The sequence below is a fragment of the Tamandua tetradactyla genome, chromosome 14, assembly GCF_023851605.1.
Source record: "Tamandua tetradactyla isolate mTamTet1 chromosome 14, mTamTet1.pri, whole genome shotgun sequence".
Classification (NCBI taxonomy): domain Eukaryota; kingdom Metazoa; phylum Chordata; class Mammalia; order Pilosa; family Myrmecophagidae; genus Tamandua; species Tamandua tetradactyla.
The window spans coordinates 87,942,617-87,966,974 of NC_135340.1; the positions used below are offsets into that span (position 1 = coordinate 87,942,617).

Consider the following 24,358-nt stretch of genomic DNA (forward strand, 5'->3'; position numbering starts at 1 on the left):
GCGAGGGCGGGACTTGTGCGCAGCTCCGCTCGGAATAGGCCCGGGGTGAGGGCCCGGGCGGAACTCGGGGGCGGCGCGGGAAGCGCAGGGCAGGGGTCGAGGCGGACCTGTGGCGCGCCGCTCAGAATAGGCCGGGAGCGAGAACGGGGGCGGGACTTGTGCGCGGCGTGCCTCGGGATAGGCCGGGTGACAGAGGGCAGCAGGACTCGTGCGCAGCGCGGGAAACGGTGGGCGAAGGACCGGGCAGGACTGAGCGGTGCTGCGTCGTGTGGGATAGGCCGGGGTCGGAGGCTGGGACTCGTGAGGGGTGTGGAAAAGGCCCGGGACCAGGTTGGAGGTGAGCCTCAAATGCGGGAAGGTTCCGGGTAGGCCGGGGGCGGGACTCGCGAGTCAGGGGCTGGACTCGGCGTGAGACTGGTCAGGAGCAGGGCGGGGGCGAGTCCCGTGAACAGCGCGGCGCGAGATGGGCTGGGCGCGAGCTCGGGGGCGGGAGCGGGACGTACGCGGCGCGGCACGAGATAGGCAGAGGCCGGGTCAGGGGCGGGGCTCGTAGGCGACGCGGCGCACGATAGGCCAGGGACGAGGGTGGGGGCGGGACTCGGAAGCGCGCGAGAGGCCGGGTTTCTTTTTGGTTCTAAAACAACTCTCAAAACAGGTATATTGTGTATATTACCAAAGTTGGACGGTGATCCATGCTTTCCAATTTTTAGGGTTTAAAAATTCAAATTACCTGAAAGCATTGAAATGACCTGGTGGACGTTCCCACAGATGTAGGGGCGGCTCCGCGCGGCGTTTCCCTCGTGACCGCGAGGCAGCGCCACTGTCGTAGAGACAGCGCAGCCCCGGCGCCACCGGGTGTCCAGCCCGCGGTCACGCTGCCTTGGGCTGACGACCCCTCGGCCGCCTTGAAGATGGCTTTCCGATCCGCGTAGCGAGGCGGGATGGCGCTGTTACCGTGTCTTCTCGGAACCGCGGGCCTTGCCCTCCTTCCTTCCCCTGCGCTGGACGTGCGGAAACGGGTCGCCTGCCCCATGGGGCTTTGCAGGGTGCGGAAGGCTGCTGGCTGCCTCTGGGGGTTTACCCTGCTCCCCGACACCTGGATTTCTGGTAACTGTAGGGGAGACCTGAACAGCTTCAGGGTCGGAGTTTCTGCCAAAGAAAGCCCATCCATGGGATGCAGTGTCCTAGCTTCCTGACTGCTGTGATTGATGCCACACAGTGGGTTGACTTTACCACAGGTGTTTATTGGCTCAGGGTTTTGAAAGCGAGAAGTCCAAAACCAAGGGTGTAGGGGTGGGGGAGCGGCAGGGAAAGGCTCTCTCCCCAAAATCACCTTACTCCAGTCTGGAGAGCCTGGCTTATATCCCTGCCCCCCGACCCCTCTGTTTCTCCTAGAGTCTGCTCTTCTGGTTTCTGCTAACTGTCGGCCTCTGGTTCTGCCGGTGGCTTTCCCTGACTTTGGTCTTCTGGGTTTCTTCTTACAAAAGATTTCCAGCAGTGTCGGTCAGCACCCACCCCAATTCAGTCTATCCACACCTCAGCTAAAACTAACATCTTCCGAAGGTCCTGTTGATGCTGAATTCACTCCCACAGGAACATGGGCTAATATTAAGAGCATGCTTTTCGTGGGGGTACATAATCAACCTACCACACTTGGGAATGTTAAGATTGACTAGAGGAGTCGGGGACACAGCTGGATGCGCCCTCAGTCCTTCATCCCAGGATTCTACCCATTGATGATTGTTGCCCGAACCAGTTATTTCCTTGTGCGCTGCAAAGTGGTAGTGATTTTTTTTCTGAGTCTACCATTCCTCCCACATTTATCAACTGAAATGATTCTGTACGTGAAAACTTCCCTGAGTTGATGAAATGTGTTTTATACAGGAAAAGCAGGTTAAATACTTACTTGCTTTTAAGTAGTAAGTCTTAGAGAGGAGCCATCGCCCCTTCTTCCTTTCTTAGTGTCATGAACTAATGGGTTTGTACATTTGTGATGTATTCTAGTTAATTGCAATAACTATTCTTTAATTTGTTTTAAAAGTTTGCAGAGGTCATATGTTTTCTGATAATAATGGCCTTTACGCTTGACTGTGTTCAAACATGGCCTCCTGACAGGCGCAGAGGGACGTGGTCACAGTGTGCCTTGGGAACTGTGTGTGACCCGGAATCTTCTTTCTGTTCCCCATGGCCCGGATCCAAGGAAGACGTGAAAGGAACCCACCTACGAATGTCCTGCATTCCACACGTGGCTTGGAAGACACTGTTGGGAGCAGTTGGTGTGAAGGATCCCTTTCTGCAGGTTTACTGTAGCTTAAGCTGTTTGAATTTTTCTTTCTTTTTGGCCTCTCTATCCTGAGTTCCCTCCCCTATTTATCTTTATTTTATAAAGCACTGAACATTAAAAAATTATATTTGGGCATTTTAAAAGCCACTTGGGATTGAAATGGTATATTAAGAAAAGCTAGTGAAAGTTCATCAGTGATGATAAGTCATCTCCCAAACCCAATTTTCATGTTATAGAATTAAGTTGTCAGAATTTCTTTTGTATCGCTACCACATCATTTACCTATTAAGTATGTTATGAAATGTGTTTTTAAATGTTTCCAGTGGTTCCAATTATAGACTCCAAGGCAACATCCTGTCAAAAAATCTCCTCCAACTCAATGCTTAAAACACTTAAACACTTTTTCCATATACTCTTGGCAAGTTCTGCATTCCTAGGAAGTCATCAGCCAAGTCCTAGCATTGTTTCCTTTTCTACATTGTTTCTGTCCTGCCCTTTAGAAATCCCTCCTAGATGAAATTTGACCTTCTCATTTGTATATTTCATTTATGTCTCTTAGTTGTTCTGTCCCCCCCCCCCATCTTATCTTGATTTTGTTTTCCAGTTATCAGTGTGACCTCCAGCTGGTCAGTTTGGCTACTTAGTCCTATTTTTTGTTTTTTTTGAGTTAGTTTTTATTGTGATAACATATATACAACATAAAATTTCCCATTTTAGCCACTTTCAAGTATACAATTCAGAGCCTATTGCTTTTTAAAATTTTCTATTTCTAGTTTTTTTTCTGTACCAGCTAGTTTCTCATCTTAGGGATGTAACGTTCCTGAGAATTTCTCTGAGGCCATCAGTTTGCATCTTGTATGAGTTTTATTCTGTCCCTTTTATTGTTTCTGTGTGATGAGGACTACTCCCCAGAGGTGGGTGGTGGAAGTTGGCAGAGTAGGGAGCTCCAGGACTCAGTCCCTCAACTAGAACAACTATCAAACAGGCAGGAACCATGTGAAACAACTATTTTGAAATTCCAAAGACATGTAGAACACTGTACAGCATCCAGAAAGAGCAGAGGAAGAGGCTGGTGAATTATGTAAAAGACCAGTAAAAAGTCTCTGTGAGGTGATTACCAGTACCCATCTGCCACATTTGCAGTAGGCCATCGTGGGGGCTGGCCCCTGCCTAGCTCGCTGGTGACAGAAAGGGACGTGAAAATCCTCTTCCCCAAGACCAAGAGTGGGCACAACTGATTCCTGATCACGGCATTTGACTAGCTAGCAACTTCAGATCACAGGGTCTGGCTCAGAGCAGATCACAGGGCTCAGCTCTTAGAGCGGCTGTTGTTCCAATCCACCCCAGACAAAGGTGGCAGCAGAAGAGACCTACAGAAGCTTCACTTCCTTGGGGCTGGGGAACAGTTAGCTGATGGCCTGCATTTGCTGGGCAGGCCAGGGAAACTGAGCTTCAAGAAGTGGTGGAAGAAACTGTTGTTGTACTTCCTGATCCTCCCCAGCGCCCTGTGGGGCTGTGTCTGCGCCCCCTTCGTGGCTCCTTCAGCCTGTTTCATCTGGGAAAGTCTGCCTTGGGAAACTCGTGTCTGGCATGCTTCCCTCCCAGAATTTGCCCTCCAAGCATAAGCAGTGAAAGGAGTGTAAGAAACTATGGAGATGGGTAGTCTGGGCTTGAAGCCTGCCTGCTTTGAACATGTGGAAGAGGGGGGAACAGAGGGATCATCCAACCTCCTGTAAACGGGAGTTCCAACTAACAAGCATGTGGTGGTTTGAAGCTGTATAGACCCCAGAAAAACTTTCTTAAATCTAAACCATTCCCGTGTGTGAGAAACTATTATAAGTAGCAACTTTTGATGAGGCTACTTCAGTTAAGGTGTGACCCACCTTGTTCAGAATGGGTTTTAATCCTCTTATTGGAGACCTTTATGAATGGAATGAAATTCAGGTGGAGAGAGCCACAGAAGGGAGAAGCTGAAATTAGTGAAACCTGGAAGAGAAGGGAGAGATCAGCAGACATCGCTTTGTGCCTTGCCATATGGCACAGGAGCCAAGGATCTCCAGCAGCAGGTCTTCAGGGAGAAAGCTTTGCCTTGATGATGCCTTGATTTGGATATTCTGACAGCCTCAAACCATAAGCTAATAAATTCCTCCTTGTTTAAGCTAGACCATTTCATGGTCTCCTTTGAGCAGCCCAGGAAACTAGAGCAGATTTTGATACTGTGAGTTGGGGGCTGTGATCGCAAATACCAAAAATGTGGAAACGACTTTGGAATTGGATAATGGACAGAGGCTGGAAGAACTGTGAGGAGCTCGATAGGAAAGCCCTACATTGCTTTCAAGAGACTGTCAGTAGAAAAATGGACTCTAAAGGTACTTCTGATGAGGCCTTAGACAGAAATGATGCATATGTTACTAGGAACTTGAAGCAAAGTGACGCTTGTTTTAAAGTCAAAATTGAGTTCTAAAGTCAGATGGAAGACAGAATTTGGGACAAGTGAGCTTAGATGTTTAGTTGAGACAATTTCTAAGTTAAGTGCAGAGAGTACAGCCTGGCTTCTCCTTGCAGCTTATAGTAAAATAAGAGAGGAAAGGGATAAGCTGAGAACTCAACTCCTGGGTACAAAGAAACCTTAAAATTGATGGCTGAGAGAATTTGGAGGTTCTAGAAAACAAGTCCCCAGAGAATAGAGCATCATGTGAGAGTTTAAGTGAATGTGGAATCAGTCATTTCAGAGCGAGTCAGGAGTTGAAAGTGCAGTTATCCAGGAAGCATCTGTGGAATGTTCTACTGTCTGGTGGTTGGGACCCCTGTGTACTACATGCAAAACCCAAAAGTCTTTCTTGAGAAATCTGTATGAATGGATCTACTGCCAGTCAGCACTAAAAGGAACAGAAAAGGAGCAAACTGAAGGAAAAAGGACTTCAGAGGTGGAACCATGGAAACTGAGGTCTGAAGCAAAGATACCTTGGACCGGGAGAATGGGCACACCCACATACTTGGAAAGGCTGTTTTCCCCAGAGCTTGCAGAGGGTGGGCCTTCCACCCCATTGTTCCAGAACAGTGCTGCTGGCCCAGGTCCCTGAGATGCCTCAGGGATTGTGGAGAGTCTGGCCATCATCGCAATGCTTGATGAGGGTGGGGCTTAAAGACTGGACACCATCCCGATGCTTGGAGAGGTTAGAGCCTTCATCCTAATGTTTGAGGAGAGCATGACTGCTGTGCAAGTACTTGGAAGGGTGGGGCTGCCGCTTTTTCAGGGCTGGAGGACAAAACATCATTCCATGGACAGCTCTCAGACTTTGACATCTAGTGCAATATGTCTTGCAGGGTTTTGGAATTATTTGGGACCTGTGGCCCCTGCTTTCATTCCAATTTCTCCTTCTTGGAATGGGAGCGTTTATTCTATGACTGTTCCTCCATTGTATATCGGAAGCAGAAAATGTGTTCTCTGAGTTTCACAGGTCTACAGGTGGAGAGGAATTGTGCCCCAGGACAGACTACACCCGCAACTGATTTTGATGAGATCTTTCTACTAAGCATTGTTTCTGAAATGACTTAAGGCTTTTGGGATATTGTGATGGAATGAATTATATTTTGCATGTGGAAACATGTCTTTGTGGTTCCTGGAGTGTGGTGGTTTGAAGCTATATGTATCCCAGAAAAACATGTTCTTAAATCTAATCCTGTTCTTGAGGGTGTGAACCCATTGTAGGTAAGATCTGTTGATGAGGCTGCTTCAGTTAAGGTGTGACCCACTTGGCTGAGGATTGTTCTTAATCCTCAACTTGATTCCTTTATAAAGAGAATGAATATGGAGGGAGGGAGGAGGAAAGAGAAGGGGAAAGAGAAAGAGAGCCATGGAAATAAGAAGCGGAAATCAGTTAAACCAGGAAAAGAAGGGAGAGGCCAGCAAATCCTGCCGTTTTCCTTGGCAGAGGAACCAGGGATCACCGGCAGCTGGTCTTTAGGGAGAGCATTGCCTAAATGATGCCTTGATTTAGACATTTTCCTGGACCATAACCATAAGCAAATTAATTGTCCCCGTGTAAGCCAGCCCATTTCATGGTATCTGCTTTGAACAGCCTAGGAAACAAAGCACAAGCTCAGGGCAAGACACAGACTCAGAAGATAGGGAAGACCCTGCACGGTGAGTTCACCTTGGACGGACGTTCCTGATAAGAGGGCTGGAGCTCAAGAAAAGCTCTGTCTTCTCACCAGCTGGTTACAAAACCAAGAAACGGGATAAATCCCAGAGATTAAATATACAGTGTGCAACAAAAGAGTATAGGACAAACAGGAAATGATGACCCATCGAAAGGAAGAGAATAAAAATCCAGAAAACACCAACAAAGACCAGAGTATGGAAATATCAAAGACATTTTTAAAAAATGATCTTAGAAACACTCAAGGAGATGAAGGAAAATACAGAGAAAGAACTAAAGGATATCAGGAAAACAATGAATATGAGGATCTCAATAAAGAGAAAAAATTATTAAAAAAAAAAAAAAAAAAACTACTGGAGTTGAAGCCCACAATAACTGAAGTGGAATATTCCCAGGTAGGTTTCAAGAGCACATTGGAGCTGATAGAGGAAAGAATCAGAGACCTCAAAGACAAAACTATGAAATGAGTCAGGCTAAGGAGCAGAAAGAAACAAAGAATTATAAGAAGTGAAAATGGCCTAAGTCTCTTGTTCTAGTTTGCTAGCTGCCGAAATGCAATATACCAGAAATGGAACAGCTTTAAAAATTAAGTCATAAGTTTACAGTTCAAAGTCCATGAAGTTGTCCAAATTAGAGTAAGTCTATAGAAATGTCCTATCTAAGGCATCCAGGGAAAGTTACCTTGGTTCAGGAAGGACAGTGACATTCAGGATTTCTCTCTCAACTGGGAAGGCACATGGCGAACATGGCATCTAATAGCTTTCTCTCCAGGCTTGTTTCATGAAGCTCTCCTGGGGGTGTTTTCCTTCTACATCTCCAAAGATCTCTGGCTGTGTGGGCTCTGTCGTGACTCTAAAAGGGACTGTCCCCAAAACATTTCTCTTTTTTAGGATTCTAGTCAAGCACAACCCCTCCAGGACACCATGGAGTACACCCTATACACGTTATGGAAGTCCCAGAAGAAGCAAGAGGGAAAGAGGCAGAAGGAATATTCAAAGAAATAATGACGAAGGACTTCCCAAACTTATCAAAAGGTGAAGATACGCAACCAGAAAGCCCATAGAGCACCATACAGGATAAACATGAAGAAAAAGATACCCTGTCATATGTTGATCACACTATCAGATGCAAAGGACCAGGAGAGAAAAGCAACCCATGGGACTCCCATATGTTATGTATATGGGAGTCCCAATTAGATTGAGTGCTGGTTTCAATCTAATGAAGGTGAGAAGGTGATTGGTCAAAATAAAGTGCTGAAAGAAAACTAGTAACAGCCAATAATTTTATATTAGGGGAGACTTTATTTCAAAAATGAGGAAAAGATTAAGACATTCCCAGATAAACAAAAGCTGAAAGAGTTATCACCACCGGGCCTGCCCAACAAGCATTGCTAAAGGGAGTTCTTCAGGTTGAAAGGAAAAGACACTAGACAGCGGTTCAAAGTGGCATGAAGAAATATGCCTTTGGTAAAGGTAACCATTTGGGTAATTATAAATGCCAGTTGTTTTGATTTGCTAAGGCTACCAGAATGCAATATACCAGAAAATGAAATAGCTCTTTAAAAAGGGAATGTATTAGGTTGCAGATTTACAGATCTAAGGCCGTAAAGATGTCTAAACCAAGATGTTCAGAGAAAGATACCCTGATTCAAGACAGGCTCCTGGGTCTGGAACACCTGTCAGCTGGGAAGGCATGTGGCTGGCATCTGCTGGTCCTTTGGCTTCTGGTTTCAAACAACTTCCCCAGGAGTATTTTATTTCTTTACCTCCAAATGTCTGGGTCTGGTGGTAGCTCTGTTGCTTCTGTCTAGCTTCTGCTGGCTCTCTTAGCTCCTGGGAATTCCTGGGGTTTCTGTATCTCCAAATGGCTGTGTCTCTGTAGGCGCTGAAGCTGTTTCCAGAGTGGTTCTTCCTTTAAAGGACTCCAGTAAACTATTCAGGACCCACCTTGAATGGGCAGAGTCACATGTCCATGTAATCAAAAGGTCACACGCACAGACAAAAAGGGCACACACACAGGTTCGTGTGTTACATCTCTGTAGAAGCAATCCAGTCAAAGTTCCTCACCCTAAACAATAGGTCTGGCCCTGTAGGAGCCAAAGGTTTAAAGCAAGACCTACAGAATTTGTTGCAAGCAGCTGGCCTCAGGATGGCAGCAGTAAACTGTGGAGATTGTTATGTAGAGCAGTCTGAGAGGAAGAGAATATTTACCCCAAATGGTTATGTTAAATATGAAGAACACTGTAAGATAAGAACTTTGCTCCCTCAGGAAATGCCTGCATATCTATTGACATCCTATGGTATATAACTAGGATCTGGTTGAGAATAAAGTTGTCTGATGTCTGATGTAGAGTTAAACTTCAGACCCCCTGAACCCATTTGTGTCTGTCTTTTCTTCCTTTTTCTCTCTCCTTCTCATCATTCCTTAATATCCTTCGAGCTCTGTTTCAACAGAAAGCAACATGGCCCCACAAGATTGGATCAAGATTAAAACATGACTTTTTGGTGGGGGTGGGGAGTGCTAGGTGGGAGTGCTCGTTATCTTTCTGTATCTCTAAAGATCTCTTGTCTGTGTCAGCTCTGAAGCTTTTTCCAAAATGGTTCCCTCTTAAAGAGCTCCACTAAATGACCCACCTTGGATGGGTGAAGACACATCTCCATGGAAACAACTTAATCAAATGATACCACCCAGCAATATTGAATCAGGATTAAAGGACATGGGGTACCCAACAATTTCAAACCAGCCCAGGTTCTAAAACACAAATGCATAAAAAGTAGTGATACTGAGAACATTTTCAAGTTGATTGTGATGATGAATGCACAACTCCTTGATTATACCAAGAGCCATTGAGTATACACTTTGGATGGATTGTATGGTGTGAAAATAAAACTTAAAAAGAAAAACATAATGGTTGTGCCGGTTTTAAAGGATTTATGTACCCTAGAAAAGCCGTGTTTTAATCCTAATTCCATTTTGTAAAGACAGCTGTTCTATCCAGTACTGTATGTTGGAAACTTTAATTAGATTATCTCCATGGAGATGTGACTCAAATCAAGTGTGAGTATTAAACTTGATTAGGTGGAGACATGTCTTCACCCATTCAGGTGAGTTTTGATTAGTTTACTGGGATCCTATAAAAGAGGAGACATTTTTTGGAGAGCATGCCTTTTGAGAACGATGAGAAGGCCACAGCAGAGCCGAGCAGAGCCACGAGGCCCAGAGAACCACAGAGTCCACCAGCCAGCAACCTTTGGAAATGAAGAAGGAAATTGCCTCCTGGGGAGCTTCATGAAACAAGAGGCCTGGAGAGAAAGCTAGCAGATGCTGCTGTGTTTGCCATGTGCCCTTCCAGCTGAGAGAGAAATGTTGAACATCATCAGCCTTCTTTAACTAAGGTATCTTTCCTTGGATACCTTAGATTGGACATTTTTATAAACATGCTTTAATTGGGACATTTTCATGACCTTTGAGCTGTAAACTTGTAACTTATTAAATTCCCTTTTTAAAAGCCATTCCACTTCTGGTATATTGCATTCCAGCAGCTAGCAAACAAGAACAATGGTAAACCTAAATTTTGGGATGGACAATGTATAAAGATATAAGTTGTAATAAGTACAGAAAAGGTGGGGGGAAGGAGGACTATAGGAAAAGTATGTGTGTGCTATTAAACAAGTTGGTATCAAACTAAATATGATTGTTATGTACTTAGGATATTAAATTTTAACCATATGGTAACCATAAGGAAAATATATGAAAAATATATCCAGATAGTAAAGAGAAAGTACTGCATATTGTATAATACAAAAAAATCAAATAGTGTAAATGTAGGCCTTAATGGAAGAATTGAGGGACTGTGCTGGTTTGAAAGTATTATGTACTCTTCATATATACTTATGAAGAGCCATGTTTAATTCCTCATTCAATTGTGGGAGCATCCATTTCTTTTAATCCCTTTGAGAAATTTGATTAGATTATCTCACAGAGATGTGGCCTGTCCAATTGTGGGCATAATCTTTTGTTTAGATGGTGCTGTGACCCCACCCATTCTGGGTGGGTCTTGATTAATTTACTGGAATCCTTTAAAAGAGAAAACATTTTGGAGAGAGCCTATAGAAATAACAGAGCCAACAGAAACTTCAGAGTAGAAATGACAAGCCTCAGAGCTGACAGAAAATCCACATCAGAACTGATACAGATGCAGACACAGGAACAGAGACATGGATGTTTGGAGATGCTTGGAGTCCAGTAGATGTCACTATGAGATGTTAAGCAAGCCAGAACCTGGAGAGAGCCAAAGGAAGCCAAGAGATGAAAGCCAACTCCAGAGAAGCAAAGTGAGGAACCCTCACATAGAGACTGAAAGCCACAGAACCCAGAAGTGAGGACCACAGATGCCAGCCACATGACTTCCCAGCTGACAGAGGTGTTTTAGACAAAGTGGACTTTCTTGAGTGAAGGTAATCTCTTGTTGGTGCATTAATTTGGACACTTCCACTTTCTTAGAACTGTAAACTTGTAACTTACTAAATCCCCCTTTTGAAAAGCTATTCCAGTTCTGATATATCATATTCTGGCAACTTTCAAACTAACAAAGAGAAGGAGCTATAAGACTTAAAAAAGCTAAATAGCAAAATGGCAGAAGGGAGTCCTGCATTATCAGTATTGACTTTAAATATAAATGGATTAAACTCACCAGCCAAAAGGCAGAGAATGGCAGAATGGATAACAAGGCATGACCCAACTATATGTTGTCTGCAAAAGACTCACCTTAAGTTCAAAGACATAAGTAGGTTGAAAGTGAAAGGATGGAAGAAATGTATACCATGCAAGTGGTAACCAAAGGAGAGCTGGGATAGCTATACTAATATCAGATAAAACAGACTTTAAGTAAAAAACTTATGAGAGATATGCCAGTTTGAAACTGGTGTGTACCCCAGAAAAGCCATGTTCTTTGTTCCTCATTCAATACTACCGGTTGGGGTCTTTTTTATTATTTCCATGGAGATGTGACCTGCTCAATTGTGGGTGGTAACATTTTGATTACAGAATTTCCATGGAGATGTGTCTCCACCCATTCAAAGTGGGGCTGCTTACAGGAGTCCTTTAAGAGAGAATTATTTTGGAAAGAGCTAACAGAACCCACACAGCCAAAGAACTTTGAAGATGCAGAAGGAACACACTCCTGGGGAATCCTTATGAAACAAGAAGTCAGGAGAGAAAGCTAGCAAACATTGTTACTTCTTACCAGCTGACAGAGGCATTCTGGACCCACTGGCCTGCCTTGAAGCAAAGTATCCATCTCTGGATGCTTTAGTTTGGGCATTTTAATGCCCTTAGAACTATAAACTGTCAATAAATTCCCTTTTGTACTGGTTTGAAAGGATGTATGTACCCTAGAAAAGCCATGTTTTAATCCTAATCCCATTTTGCAAAGGCAGCCATTTCTTCTAATCCCTATTCAGTACCGTATGTTTGAATCCATAATTAGATCATCTCCCTGGAGATGTGACTCAGTCAAGAGCGGTTGTTAAGCTGGATTACGTGGAGACATGTCTCCACCTATTCAGGTGGGTCTTAATTAGTTTACTGGAATCCTAGAAAGGAGGAAGCACTATGCCAAACCTTCAGAACAATGAGAGAGCCAGAAGGGAGGAGATCCAGAAAGCCATGAGAACCAGGAGAGCCCACGCAGCCAGAGACTTTTGGAGATGAAGAAGGAAAATGCCTCCTGGGGAGCTCCATGAAACAGGAAGCCAGGAGAGAAAGCTAGCAGATAACACTGTGTTTACCACATACCTTTCCAGATGAGCGAAAAACACTGACTGTGTTTGCCGTGTACCTTCTCACTTGAGAGAGAAACCCTAAACTTCATCGGCCTTCTTGAACCAAGGTATCCTTCCATGGATACCTTTGATTGGACATTTCTATACACTTGCTTTAATTGGGACATTTTCTCAGCCTTAGAACTATAAACTAGCAACTTATTAAATTCCCCTTTAGAAAGGCCATTCCATTTCTGGTATATTGCATTCCAGCAGCTAGTAAACTAGAACAGATTTTGGTACCAGAGAGTGGGGTGCTCCTCCAGTTTGCAGATACCAAACATGTTGGAACAACTTTTTAAATGATAAGGGGAAGAATCTGTAGGAATTGTGAGAAGCTGGATAGAGAAGGCCTAGAATGCTTTGAAGAGATTGTTGATAGAAATGTGGACTCTAAAGACACTTCTGATAAAGCCTTAGACAGAAATGAGGTACGTGTTATTATACACTGGAAGGAAGATGAACCTTGTTTTAAAATAGCAGATAATCTGGCAAAATTGGCAAATGGCTTTGGCTAGAAGGCTGATTTTAAAAGCCATAAATGTGGATATTTAGTAGAAGAGATCTCCAAATGAAATGTCGAAAGTACAGCCTGGTTTCTCCTCGCAGCTTATAGTGAAATGCGACAGGAAAGAGATAAGCTGAGAACTGAACTCATGGGTACAAAGAAACTAGAAATTGATGTTCTGGAAAATTCTGGGCTTCCAGGAAGGGGGACCCAGAGAATAGTGCCCCATATGAGGTCTTGGCCAGTTTCAGAGAAAGCCAGGATTGGAAATAGAGTTATCCAGGAAGGATTTGTGGAAACTCCTTATGTCTGATGGGCATGATCCAAGGCTACTGCATAAGAAGCCAACGAGAGTGCTGTGGAACCTGTATAAACAGAGCCGCTGCCAGTCTAGACTGGGGGTTTCAGAGAAGGAACACATTGGAGGAAAAATAATTTCAGAGGCAAAATCATGGAGGCTGGGGTCTGAACTCAAGAAGCCTTGGGCCAGGAGAGTGGACCCACCCTAGCCCATGGAGAGGGTGAGTTTGCCCCAAAGGTCGGGGATGGGCCTTCCATCTGGTTGCAGTGGAAGAGTCATGCCACCTCAGGCTTTGGAGAGGGTGAAGCACATTCCTTGGGGTTTGGGGAGAGCCTGGCTGCCACCACGTGGAGGGGTTGAGCGTGTGCCCCAGAGATGGCAGAGAGCCTGGCTGCAGCCCTGATCCTTGGAGAGGGTGGAGCCCAGAAAAAGGTAGTCTCCCCAATGTCCCCCACCCAAGGTTGCGTTTGGAGAGAGGCAGACCTCTGCATAGGCCCTTGGAAAGGGTGGGACTGCCGCTTGCCAAAGCCCCGAAGGTAAGTGACTCTCAGACTTTGAAATCTAGTGGTCTTTGCCCTGTGGATTTTCGAAACTGTATGGGTCCAGTGACCCCTGTGTTCCTTCCTCCCTATGGGAATGAGTATATGTATCCTATGGTTGTTCCTCCTTTGTATGCTGGCAGTAAATAACTTGTGAGGAGTTTTCAAAGGTCCAGAGACAGAAGAGAATTTGCCTGAGTACAGGCTGTGCTGATAACTAACTTTGATGAGATTTTGTACTGTTTTTAACCTTGTATTGTGTTTGATTGTTACTGAAATGCTTTAAAGTTTTCTGATATTGTGATGGAATTAATGTATTCTGTATATGGGAAAAACATGTCTTTTTAGGGTCCAGAGGGTGGAATGTGCTGGTTTGAAAGGATGTATGTACTCTATAAAAGCCATGTTTAATCCTAATCTCATCTTGTAAAGGCAGCCGTTTTTTCTAATCCCTATTCAGAACTGTATGTTTGAATCCGTAATTAGATCATATGCCTGGAGATGTGACTCAATCAAGAGCAGTTGTTTAGCTGGATTAGGTGTAGATATGTCTCCACCCATTCAGGTGGGTCTTGGTTAGTTTACTGGAATCCTATAAAGGAGGAAGCACTTTGGGACAAAGCTTCAGAATGATGAGAGAGCCACAAGAGAGGAGATCCAGAGAGCCATGGGAACCAGGAGAGCCCATGCAGCCAGAGACCTTTAGAGATGAAAACATATATAGAAGAAATATATAGAAAACACTAATGCAACAAGTATACACATTCTTCTTGAGTGCACCTGGAACATTCCCAAGAATAGACCATATGGTGGACCACAACATGTTTCAATAAATTAGATAATATTGAAATCATATAGTGTATATCTCCTACCACAAGGAAATGAAGCTAGAAATCAATAATGGAGAAATGGAAAATTCACAAATATGTGGAAATTAAACAACACACTCAAACAATCAATGAGTGTGCTGGTTTGAAAGGATTTATGTGCCCTAGAAAAAGCCATGATTTAATCCTAAGCAATCTTGTGGGAGCAACTGCTTCTGTTAATCCCTTTTCACTGCTACAGGTTGGAAACTTGACTGGGTTATCTCCATGGGGATGTGACTCAATCAAGAGTGGTTGTTAAACTGGATTAAGTGGAGATGTGTCTCTACCCATTTGGGTAGGTCTTGACTAGTTTACTGGAATCTATAAAAGAGGAGACATTTTGGAGAAAGTGGGAGATTCTGAGAGAGCCGAGAATGACATAGCCACGAGAAGCAGAGAGTCCACCAGCCAGCGATCTTTGGAGATGAAGATGGAAAATTCCTCATGGGGAGCTTCATGAAACAGGAAGCCAGGAGAGAAAGCTAGCAGATGATGCTGTGTTCGCCACGTGCCTTTCCAAATAAGAGAGAAACCCTGACTGTGTTTGCCGTGTGCCTTTCCACTTGAGAGAGAAACCCTGAACTTCATTGACCTTCTTGAATCAAGTCATCTTTCCTTGGATGCCTTGGATTGGACGTTTCTATGGACTTGTTTTATTGGGACATTTTCTCGGCCTTAGAACTGTAAACTGGCAACTTATTAAATTCTGCCCTTTAAAAAGCCATTCAATTTCTGGTATATTGCATTCCAGCAGCTAGCAAACTAGAACAGTGAGTTAAACAGTAAAACAGATGCAACATTAGGAAATATCTTGACATGTATGAAAATGAAAATACAACCCACCAAAACTCATGGGATACAGCAAAGGCAGTGCTGAGAGACAACTTTATAGCTCTGAATGCTTACATTAAGAAGAGGAAAGACTTCAAACCAGAGACCCAAACTCAAAACTAGAAGAACTAGAAAAAAGAAGAGTAAGCTAAACCCAGAACAAGTAGAAGGAAGGAAATAACAAAGATTAGAGTGGAGATAAATGAAATATTGAACAACAACGACGACAACAATAGAATCAACAAAGCCAAAAGGGGATTATTTGAAAAGATTGGTAAAATCGACAAAGCTTTAACTAAACTGACAAAAAAAGAGAGAGGATACAAGTAACAAAAATCAGAAATGAAAAGGGAGCCATTACTGCTGACCCTGCTGAAATAGGATTATAAATAGATACTGTGAAGAACTGTATGTTAGTAAATGAGATAACTAGACAAAATGCACAAATTCTTAGAAATGATCCAATTATCTACACTGACACAAGAAGAAATAAAAGATCTCAACAAACATTTACTATACTAGTAAAAGAGATTGAATCAGTCATCAGAAACCTCCCAACAAAGAAACGCCTGGGACCAGGTGGCTTCACAGGGGAATTTTACCAAACATCCCAAGAAGACTTAACTCAAATTCTCTCAAACTTTTCAAAAAATAAATTGAAGAGGAGGCAACATTCCCTAATTCATTCTATGAAACCACCATCACCCTCATACCAAAGCCAGATAAAGACACCACAAGAAAAAGTCAAACCAGTTTCTCTCATTAATATGGATGCAATACTCAACAAAATACTAATAAATCGATTCCAGCAACACATTAAAAGGATTATACACCATGATCAAGTGGATTTATCCCAGGGATGCAAGGGTGGATCAGTGGAAGAAATTCAATTACTGAAATACACCACATGAACAGAATGAAGGGGAAAAAACACATGATCATCTTAATTGATGCAGAAAAGGCATTTGACAAAATTCATCACTCTTATTAAAAACTCTCAGAACTCTAGGAATAGAAGGAAACTTCCTCAACATGATGAAGGGCATATGTGAAAAAACCATAGCTAACATCCTACTTAATGGTGAGAGACTGAAAGCTTCCTCTCTAAGATTGAGAACAAGACAAGGATGTCCATTATCACCACTATTATTCAGTTTTGTACTGGAAGTTCTTGCCAGAGCAATTAGGCAAGAAAAAGAAATAAAAATCATCCAAATTGGCAAGGAAGATGTACAGCTTTCCCTGTTTGGAGTTAACATGAGCCTTTACAAAGAAAATCCTGAAAAATCCACAACAAGGCTCCTAGAGCTAATAAATGAATTCAGCAATGTGGCAGGGTATAAGATCAAAACCCCCAAATCATTAATATTTCTGTATACAAGCAATGAACAGTCAGAAGAAGAAATCAAGAAAAAAAATTAATGTACAATAGCAGCTAAAATTATCAAATATCTAGGAAAAAAATTAACAATGTAAAGAACTTGTACATAGACAACTATAAAACATAACTAAAATAAATCAAAGAAGACCTAAATAAATGGAAGGATGTTTGTTTTCATGGACTGGAAATTGAATATTTCAGAAATGGAAAAGCCAATCATCAAATTTTTATGGAAAGCAAAGGGGCCCCGAAAAGCAAAGCCTTATTTTGGGAAAAAAAAAAAAAAGAATGAAGTTGGAGGACTCACACGTCCTGATTTTAAAAGTTATTACAAAGCCACTGTAATCAAAACAGCATGGTACTGTCACAAGGGCAGATATATAGACCAGTGGAATAGAATTAACTTTATGGTCAACTGATTTTTGATTAGGGGTCAAAGACCACTCAATTGTGAGAGAATAATCTCTTCAACAAATGGTGCTGGGAAAACTGGATCTTCATTTGCAAAAAAATTAGGACCCCAACTTCACACCATATATAAAAATCAACTCAAAATGGATCAAGGACCTAAATATAAGAAGCAGAACTACTAAACTCTAGAAGAAAAATTAGGAAAACATCTTCAGGACCTTATGTTAGGCAATGGTTTCTTGGATTTTACAACCAAAGCACAAGCAACAAAAGAAAAAATAGATAAATGGGACCTCACAAAAATTAAAAACTTTTGCATCTCAAATGACTTTATCATGAAAGTAAAGAAACAACCTACACAATGAGAGAAAATATTTGGAAACCACATATCCGATAAAGGTTTAAAATCCAGAATATATAAAAAATCTTCAGCTTACCAACAAAATTTAAAAATGGGCAGAATATTCAAATAATTTTTTTTCCAGAGAAGATATACAAATGGCTAGAAAGCACATAAAAAGATGCTCAACATCATTAGCCATCAGGGATATGCAAATCAAAACCACAACGAGAATCCAATTCACACCCACTAAAATGGCTGCTGTTAAAAAGGTGGAAAATAACGAGTGTTTGACAGGATGCAGAGAAATAGGAACATTCACTGATTGCTGGTGGAAATGTAAAATGCTGCTGCTACTGTGGAAGACAGTTTGGCAGCTCCTTGGAAAGTGAAGTATATGACCCAGCAATTTTGTTTCTAGGTATGTGCCTGTGCCAGTTTGAAGCTATTATGTACCCCAGAAAAACCATGTCCTTTAATCCTCATTCAATATTGCTGGGTGGGTCTTTTTTTATTGCTTCCGTGGAGATGTGACCGACCCCCCCCCCCCCACCAATCAACTCAAAATAGATCAAAGACCTAAATATAAGAAGCAGAATTATTAAACTCTAGAAGAAAATTTAGGGAAACATCTTCAGGACCTTAAGTTAGGCAATGGTTTCTTAGATTTTACAACCAAAGTACAAGCAACAAAAGAAAAAAGTAGATAAATGGGACCTCCCAAAAATTAAAACCTTTTGCATTTCAAAAGACTTTAAAGCAGCAACTTCAATTAGATAGTTTCCATGGAGATGTGTCTACACTCATTCAAGGTGGAGTTGCTTACTGGAGTGCTTTAAGAGGGAACCATTTTGGAAAAAGCTTAAGAGCCACCAGAACCAACAGAGCCCACAGAGTCAGAGACTGTTGGAGATACAAAGAAAACACCCCTGAGGAAGCCATTGGAGAAGCCTGGAGAGAAAGCTAGCAGATATTGCCATGTGCCTTTCCAGCTGAGAGAAAACTCGAATGTCATTGGCCTTCTTGAGCCAAGGTATCTTTCTCTGGATACCTTAATTTGGACATTTTCATGGCTTTAGAACTGTAAAGTAGCAACTTAATAATTCCCTTTAAAAAAAGCTGCTCCGTTTCTGGTAGCTTTTACAAACTAAAATAGTGCCCAAAAGAAGTAATCAAACAGTTGTTTGCACAGCGATGTTCATAGTGGCATTATTCACAATCGCCAAGATAGAAACAAGCTGAGTGTCCATCAAACAATGAATGGATTAACGAAATGTGGTCCATACATGCAATGGAATATTATTCAGCCATAAAAAGGAATGAAGTTCTGGTTCATGCGACAACATAGATGAACCTTGAGGAAATCATGTGGAGTGAAATAAGCCAGACAAAAGGACAACTATTGTATGATCTCACTGGTTGGAAACTACTATAAAAACAAACTCATAGAGCCAGAATGTAAGTTACCAGGGGACAGGATGGGTACAGAGTTACTGTTTGGAATGATGGAAATGTTTTGGTAATGGACAGTGCTGATGGTGGCACAACATTGTGAACGTAACTAACAGCACTGAAATATGTATGTGTATGTGGTTAAAAGAGGAAATATTAGGTTATATATGGTAATTGAATAAACATTTTGAAAAAGAAATCCAAGGAACTGCACTTAGCACTAACAGTGAGCCCTAATTTAAACCGTGTACTTCAGTTAAGAGTACATTGGTGAGGGGCGGGCCGCGGTGGCTCAGCGGGCAAAGTGCTTGCCTGCCATGCCGGAGGACCTCGGTTCGATTCCCGGCCCCAGCCCATGTAAAAAACAAACAAACAAACAAAATACAATAAAACAAGAAAATGTTTAAAGATGTTTCCCTTTCTTCCATCCTTCCTTCCTTCTCTCTGTCTTTCCTTCCCTTCCTCCCTCTCTCTTTAAAAAAAAAAAAAAAAAAAGAGTACATTGGTGAAAAAGTGCTTTCAGCAGTTGTGACAATGTTCCACACCACCGCGAGGTGTTAAAATGTGGTATATGGGAATCCTGTTTTATAAAGGGTTATTCTGTAACCCACAACTTCTCTAATAAAGGAGAAAAAATAATTACTGCTCAAACTCACGTGTAAATAGAAACATAAATTTCATTTTTCCAAATAAGTGCTGGAGACCCCAGCGGTATTACAGAGAAATTCCCCTTGAATTGTTTGATGTCCTGGAGGCTTTCTGGATGCTGAGGCTGGAAGAGAAGGCATCTTCCCTTTCCAAGGCCACTGCTGGAGACCAGCAGCTCCCACTCTGCCCTCCCAGGCTTTGGGGGGTCCCTCCGGAGAGAGGGAGTGGCGTTGGCCAGGCTTCAGACGTCCTCCGTTTGTCCCAAGCCCCAGGGTGGGCACCAGGGTCTCCCGCCACCCAGCTGCAAATGCCTACCCCTCCCATCCCAGGGGGGTCTTGTCCCTGCTCGCTGCTGCAACCTCTTGGGGGTGTGTTTCCTTGGGGGCCTACCAGCCCACACCTCTCCAGTGGACACCTGCGTGGCACGTCATGTGACAGTTTCAGAGCCCAGCAACCGCAGGCGCTTCCTGTGCCCTCCCACTGCAGTGAAGAGGACATGCCTCTGTCTAGCTGCCTCTTCCTGTGCCACCGCCCCTACCCTGGTCCTACTCTGTAGGAACCCCCTACCTTCCACGCTTTTGCCTGAGGGGCTTTGGCCTGGGTGTTCTCAGCAGTAGGGGGGCAGTCAGTTGAACTCCAGTATCTATCCTTGAGCTTATGGTTCCTCTCTGGTTTCTCAAGTTCTCTTCCTTGCATCCCCCAAACCTGGCGACTTCACCTGGCTCCCCTTGGCTTCTTCCTTCTCAGTCCACCGGTCTCCCCGTCGGAAGCAAAACCAGACCCCTTCTCACTCAGAAGAGGTAGCCTCTCTTTTCTTCCTGGGGTCTTGCCAAGGCCTGGTGAGCCCAGGACCACACCTCCCAGGGCTTCCTCAAGGTCCTCCCTCGCATTCCTTCCATCCACACAGTCACTTGACAGCCTGGACCTGCCCAAGGGTGGCCTTCCTGGCAACCCTCGTTCCACAGACCACACCTGCCTCCAGCATGAACACCTCCCTGCTCCCTGAGTACCCGGTGGCCCCTGATTCCGCACGTGTCGCTGTGGGGGCTGCCTCTGCAGGCACTCGCCCTGTCCTGTCTTTCTGCTGCAGATGAGCTCCTGGGACTGGCAGTGGTCCCTTACCTGCGCTCCAGGGGAAGGAAGCAGGTGGTGGGAGGAGGCCTTAGCTTGGTGCTGGCCGCAGGGTGAAGCACGGGTTCCTGTGGCTTCCAGCGCTGCTTCAGGGGCTGCCCGGCCCCTCTTGCTCCCGCCTGGCACAGGCCATTTCTTGACCCATCCTGGTACTTCTGGGTTGTTAGATCACCTGGGATCCTCTTTTATACAGCAAACTGGAAGTCATACCAGGGGATGAGGGGGTTAACAGCTGACTCGGCCTTGGGGGAGCTGTGCGACCTTGGGCAAGGGATTCAACTTCTCTGTGTAGTGTCCTCAGCGAAACAGGAACAAGCAACAGTGCCCCCTTGCAAGGGTGTTCCAGGGACTCACTGGCTCCTCTGTAAAGAGTTTGCAGCTGTGCCCAACTCCTTACCTAACCTCTCTGGACCAAAAGCATTAGCCCTCTTTGCATACTAACGTTTGGCCTGTAGCTTGCATCACATTTCTGTTGAGTGTGTGCTTTACTCTCCTGGACTCAGGGATTGCTGTGAATGCCGTGAATGTCCAGAATCTGTAGTGTCTCGAGCACTCAGGTAGGCAAAACATTCCAGGAATTTAGATCTTCAAAGATGAGATACTATTTTTCTAATACAGGCATGCTTCGTCTTATTGTGCTTTGCTTTGTTGCAGTTCGCAGACACTGTTCTTTGCCAATTGAAGGTTTGCGGCAACCCTGCGAGGAGCCGTTCTGTCGGCACCACTTTCCCAACATCATGTGCTCTTGTTGTGTTTCTGCATCCCATTTTAGTTGAAGCAGGTTATTGTTTTGCACCCTCTCACACCAGCTGCACCAGGTGTGCCTGCCATCTCCTGTGTCCTGACTGAAATGCCCACAGATTCCCGTGGATTCGTGGCTGCCTGGTCAGTTAGGGCCCCGAGGCACATATGCCTCAGCTCTGCCTGCCCTTGAGTGCCTCCGTCTCACAGCCTATCTGCCGGTCCACCACAAAACCTCGGGAGCACAGCCATGACAGCGGCCATGCAACGGCTTTCCCTTCACAGAGTCTGTTGGGGGCACCGAGCCCGGGGCGGGTGGGGCTCCTTTGGGGTTTCACTTGCCTGCACTTGGGCTGCATAATCACTCATGTGTTTTGTTTCAGGAAAAACAACCTGAAAACCATACAGCCCTCAGGTCCCTTGCCACTAAACAAATACTTGGCTCCCAGTATTTTATCCCAGAAGCAGATGCAGGTCCCCATAAGGGGATTTATCTCACACATCTTAGGGATTTTAGAAGAGTTCTCTGCAGTCGGATTTAAACCTGTTTGGAGACCGGCTGTGGGCACCAGCAGGGGCGGATGGACCCCACCCCAAACTTGGTTCCAGTATCCAGACTGATGACACCACGGCCCCAAGAGCGTGGAGAAGGTTTGATCTTTCCAATGTTGAAGCTGTGCACCAAGTATCTCCCGCATGGCTTCAGAGGCAGCGGGCACTGCTGGGAGAGGCTTCCACGCATAGGCAGGGCCCTGCGTGCTTGGAGCCCTCACTTTGCCTGAGCGTGACCCCCCACAACCTACTTGGCTCACCCTGGTGGATGGCAGATGCCGGGAGGAAAGGGGCGGAGTGTGGGCGAGGCTTACAGGCCCCCAGCACCAAACGGGCCCGAGAGTAGCCAGGAGGCAGCCGCTTTGGAAAGGATAGGAATGTGTTGTCCCATTATGATAAGGATGGGGGGGGCGAGCTTCCTTTTAGGGGGGCCTGCTCCGGGGCTCAGCCCTGGCATGAGGCATTCCTGCTTTCCCGTGAAGTCTGCAAAACTCCCTCCCAATAAATGCATGGAGAATAAGGTTGGCAGGAGATAGATGAAGTAAAATGTCTAATCCAAGTTTTGCTCAGAGTCCTAATATATTGAGTATTTTCAAAAGTTTTAGTGATAAAGTTTTATTAATTTTTTTAACTTTTTAAGTTGGAGTAAAATTTATTTATAGCGAAATTACCTGTACTTAAAGACAGGGAAATGTACAGACAATAAGTGTACAGGGCACATCAGTGTTTTTTTAGGGGGCTTGTTAAATTTTTATTGTGGTAACATACACAAACCTAAAATTTCTCATGTGAGCCACTTTCAAGTATATAATTAGTGGTGCTAATTACACTCACAACGTCGTGCCTTTCTCCACCATCCATCCCCAAAACGGCCTTCACACCAAACAGAAACTCTGCCCCCACTGAGCACTGGCTCCCCTGCCCGGCCCGGCCCCCAGTAGTCTGTTATTCTGGTCTCTGACCCTCCGAGTCTGCATAATCTAGGGCTTTCGTATCGTGGCTTCACACAATGTCTGTCTTTTGTGTCTGGCTCAGTCACACCGTACAATGTCTTCCAGGAACATGCGTGATGCTGCGAGCCTTGGGACTTCCTTCGTTTCTATAACTGAGTGGCATCCCACCATGTGGCCAGACAGGTCTGTGTCCGTTCACCGGTGGGTGGATTGTGATGCCACTGTGACCATTAGGGCGCCGGTATCCGTCCGAGACCCAGCTCTCAGCTCTTTGGTGCATGTGTTTAGAGCCGGATTGCAGGGCCATGTGGTCGTTCCACACTCACCTCTATGTCCAGTTGTGTCAGCACACATCTGGGAAATGCTGTCGGTGCCCCCCCCAACCATGGTCCTGCTCCCTTCCCGGAAGCAGCCTCACTCAGGCTCTTCCCCACCCTGTGGTGCTCACGCAAGCTCCTCCCTGCTCTGTGGTCATCACTCAAGCTCCTCTCTGCCCGATGGTGCTTGCTCAGGTTCCTCCCCACTCAGTGGTCCTCACTCAGGCTCCTCCCCACCCAGTGATGCTTGCTTAGGCTCCTCCCCACCCAATGATGCTCACTCAGGCTCCTCCCTGCCCAGTAGTGTTCCCTATCCTAGGGCCTCGTTGCGTGGAGACCTGCTGTGTGCCCCAGACCCCTGCTCCTGTCACTGGCCATGCTGTCCTGCTGCCAGACTGTGTCCCATCCCCCTGGTGAGGGACACTGAGGTGAGGCTACCAGGCTGTCTGTGCTAAGCCACCTCAGACTGCAGTACCCACTTGTCCCCAGCCCGAGTTACAATGGGGGGGGGGACTGGTGAGAGCACCTCATCCAGGTCACACCCTTTTCCCTCCCAAACTTCTACAGGTACCAGAGAAGGTACCAGAGAGGCCTCCTGAGGACTGTGACCTGAGAGCAGAAAACTGGATTTGACTGTGCTTCCCAAAGACCTTTCCATGAATCTATAATTGCTCCCAAAAAACGTTCATTAAAAAATGATGGCATAGCTAGAGAAAATCTGGATTTGCAAATCTTTTCTTGGCTTTCTAATTGAAATGGAAGATTAAACTTACAAAGCCAGGCTTGTTGGCTTTTTATGCAGATTATTCCTCGGTCCCCCCAGAGAGCTCCTGTCCTCGGGAATGGATTTGAGAGTGTAGTTCCTTTTCCTAGTTTACCCCTGGCAGACATGGCCTCAACTTTCCTTTAGCTTGACCAGACTCTAGACAGGCTTCTCCATGACACCAGGCCCCCGACTCTCCTCTCTCCTGGCCCTTACATTCCCTCATCGACGGCTTCCTCTCTCCTGGCCCTACAAACTCCAGGTGGCCTGAAGACAAAAAAAAAACATTCCAAGCCATGAAACTGACACATCACTGCCCCCACCACGAGGTCACCCCTCAGCACCCTCCGGG

General features: G+C 44.8%; 1 long non-coding RNA gene across 3 annotated transcripts; it reads left to right on the forward strand.

Moving 5' to 3' along the window:
- The first annotated feature begins 143 nt into the window (after positions 1–143).
- LOC143656343 (uncharacterized) lies at positions 144–24,285 on the forward strand. Of its 3 annotated transcripts, none has more exons than XR_013162460.1 (4): positions 144–337; positions 2,116–2,299; positions 23,032–23,127; positions 23,811–24,285. It is a non-coding gene; the product is annotated as an uncharacterized LOC143656343 (long non-coding RNA). The 3 variants fall into 3 exon arrangements; XR_013162459.1 differs by lacking the exon at positions 144–337 and adding an exon at positions 558–655; XR_013162461.1 differs by lacking the exon at positions 144–337 and adding an exon at positions 669–1,107.
- The last annotated feature ends 73 nt before the right edge of the window (positions 24,286–24,358 follow it).